The sequence below is a fragment of the Osmia bicornis genome, unplaced genomic scaffold (genome assembly GCF_907164935.1).
Source record: "Osmia bicornis bicornis unplaced genomic scaffold, iOsmBic2.1, whole genome shotgun sequence".
Classification (NCBI taxonomy): domain Eukaryota; kingdom Metazoa; phylum Arthropoda; class Insecta; order Hymenoptera; family Megachilidae; genus Osmia; species Osmia bicornis.
In genome coordinates, this window is record NW_025791458.1 from 4,216,011 (window position 1) to 4,219,897 (window position 3,887).

A 3,887-nucleotide genomic window follows, 5' to 3' on the forward strand; every position below is an offset into this window, starting at 1 on the left:
CCTGAGGTACAGGCATTAGTTCCATTTTGTTCCAGAATACCTGTGATGGAACTTTGTGTTTTTTAAGATAATGTAGACAACGAGAACATGTTGTTATCTTCTCTGATTCCATTAGATTTGCAGGAATTAGACCAGACAAAGGCTTTGTGTTCAAAGCGTAACGTTGCTGCGGATATAAAGTCTTGTAACACACTGCACACGGTACATTAGCGAAAATATTAATAGCCGATTTGAAGTAGTCTTCCTGATGGAGAGGTTCTTTTCTCCGCTTTTTAGCTAGTTCACGCATATTCCTTAAACGCGTATTCCTTGATTCGACACGTTCATTTAGTAGTACTTTCCGCATACGATTTCTCGCAACCATTAGATGTTGCGAACGTCCCTCATTAGATTTGTCTGCTAAACGCCCGCGGATTAATTTGATTCGACAAAACCGTTTCTCATTAGATTCGTTCGCTAAACGCTTGCGGATTAATCCAATGCGACGTGACCGTTCCTCCGTAGATTCGTTTGCTAAACGCCTGCGGATTAATTCAATACGACGCGATCGTCCGTAGATTCGTTCTTTAAACAATTAGAAATTTTGCTTAGCCAACGTTTTCATTCGTCTATCGTTTCGCGCGATAATTTCGAACGAGTATTTTTTCGCTTTGCAGACAATCTGGAACGGCGATCGTGAATAGTTTCTTGACGCCTTTGCGTTTCTTTCGCGTTCTTTAGAAACACGTAATTGTTTAACATCGTCCGATTCATTCGCACGACTCTTTCTCATACGGGATGCACTTTTTATAAGTGTACCCATAATTACATATATCAAATCTTTTTTATTATTTTATTTTAATAATTAGCCGCTAAAAGCGGAATTGACCCGTTTGTTTTCACAAACAATAAGTCGCTCGAAGCAGAATTGGCCCGTTTCTTTGTATTCACTAAAAGCAGAATGTGTATTCGCTTAAAGCAGAATTAGTTTATATTCGCTGCAATCAGAATTCCTTTCTCTTATATTCGCTGTAAGCAGAATTCCTTTCTCTTATATTCGTTGAAAGCAGAATTGTTTTGTTTGTTTTCGCAAACAATGATTCGCTTAAAGCAGTATTGAATCCTTTTCCTTATTTATCCTCATTCATATTCTTACAAACAATGATTCGCTTACAGCAGAAATTGTCTGTTTCTTTATATTCGCTCAAAGCAGAATTGTTTTGTTTGTTTTCGCAAACAATGATTCGCTTAAAGCAGAATTGAATTCTTTTCCTTATTTATATTATATTATATTAAAATAAATTTAAAAAAAAAGTTGGAATTGTAAAAATAAATTTGATTATTATATCTATTACTATCTTCAACGGAATATATTATACATTCAATTGACGACAGCGTCGCAAGTTATTAATTCCAACTGATTGCTGCTCGTCGTTCGTAACTTGCCCGAGGGAAAGAGTGTGCGTCTAATTGATCGTGCCCCATCTTTGCTCACACGGCTTGTGTGTGCCAAAAATGGCGGGTTGTGCGAAGGATCCCTCCTTTTACCTGCGCCGGCTATAAAATTGTGTGACATTGCCCTACTACATACTAATTTTCTCGAGCTCAGCGGAGCTTCGAATCCATAAACACGGAAAAAGAATACGAATTACGCGGAAAACGGCGATAGATGGATTACAAAGATATGCCGCGAGTAAAACAAATCGGCATTGGGTAAAGAATATTGCATTTGGACTAATTTTCGTTTCACCGTGGAAAAGATAGTATCGTTGGATTGTTGAGGTTCTTCTGATTAAAATAAATAATGAAGCTAAACACGACATAAATCGGTTTAATTTTACTTCAATTGGTTATTAATGGTTGACTGGATCAATTTAAATTGATTGATAATAACAAAACTTGTCCGATTTACGTCATGTGTGTTCTTGTTTTAATTAGAAAAATATCACACATTTGTTGATAAAAGTTTTGTTGGAAGACCAAGATTTGATTACGATAACCCTACGAACTCACTGCCGGACATCCCACCATTCTATACCAATAATTCGTCGAACTCACTGCCGGATATCCCACCATCCAATACCAATAATTCGTTGAACTCTAGGCCGGATGTCCCACCATCCAATTCCGCGATCTCCGACTCATCAGCGATAGTCTTACCTCCGTTCTCACGCATCAAGAGTTAGAGTCATCCTCCCCCAGCGAAGAAGACATATATATACATCGTGACAATAGGTCAAGAGACAATTCAAGATTCAACCACCAACCAAAGTACTCGCGTTGTTCCACTGCGTATTTCCGATTCACTGTAAAATTGCGTTAAGTTGAGTTCGGCGTGTCACGAGGAACCATCGAATAAACTTTTATATTTTAAAAAGCGATCGTTTCTTCACCCGGATCCCAACATAAATTTTGGTGTCAGAAGCGGGATAGTATCCAACAGTTACATTACAGCTGTTAATACGGAGCAATATTCCGCACTGTGTGTAATTGCCAATTTCAATTGGAAAGTTGGACACATCAAAAGTAATTTCGTGAAGAAGAAGCTACATCCCGGTAAGGAAACACTGGATCTGACGAACCAGCACCGAGGGTAGACAGCAGTGGAAGAAAACAACGTAAGTACCATCCAGACTTGCAATAAATCTTGATTTCCCGACCATAATCCATCGTTTCATATCGTTCTTGTGAAGTGTAGACATATATAATTATATCAAAATGGTTGAAACAGAAACGACGGTACATTCCGCGGGGCAGTCTCCAACTCTTTCACTAGAATTTTTAATCAAATTAATACCGGATACGTTTGATGGTGATAGATATAAATTACGAAGTTTTATAAAGCAAGTAGATTCAGCTTTCGAATTAGCCAAACCTTCTCAATTTCAACCGCTCTTGTTTTTCGTGAAAAGCAGAATCACAGGAAAGGCAAGGGAACAAATAGATGTTCACTGTAATCTAACGACATGGATAGAAATATCTGAATTATTAATAAATATGTATCAAGGTAAGAAAAGTCTTGATCAATTATTAGAAGAATTGAATAGCATGAAACAGGAACGCCACGAAAACGTTAGTCAATTTTATCAACGTTTAGAAGAGCTAGCTTCAAGAATTTGAGGAATCCTTCATTCAACTGACCCAATGGTTGATACACTCGCGGGTAGATTAGCTATGATCAATGATATTACTTTAAATAGATTTGTGTATCACTCGCATCCGCAGATATCGCAAATGTTGAGATATCGCGAATTTAAAACAATTAGTCAAGCTTTCACGGCCGCGGTGTGCGAAGAAAAAGCATTACGCTTAACATACACCACACAAGTTTGTAGGACTTGTAATAAGAATGGTCATTCCGCTCAAGAAGGTTACAGGAATAGAAAACCACAGTTCGCGTTTACTTCAAATTATAACCATTTTCAAAATACTAGTCGAATTCCTCCGTACCGGGTTGGTGGTTTGGTTGGGTGTAATTCTGAAAACCACTTGCCCCCGATTTTCTTTTTTTAAAACAGTATTCTTGCGTGTTTCTTATACGCTGATTAGGAATATCATAGTGAAAAATTGGCGACTATTTGGCCATTGTAAGGCGGCCGGCAGCGCTTTGGCGAAATAATAACAAATTCTTTATCAAACAATATTATTATTTGCAAATTCTTGTGGGAGCGACGTGTGAAGAAATTAAACGTAGCTCCATATATTCGATTACTTCCGGATACTAGGATTTGCTATTTTGTGGCAGTGCTGCTTCCGTTTGTGAGAAGCAGTTGTATTCACTGACAAGGGAACATCGGGGACTGATACACTCCGATTTTGATGAAACTTTGCATAAATATTTATTAGCCCTGTTTATGAAGATAACTGTAATTCGTTGGTGCCCGTTTTTCACTTTGAGGGAGATATCA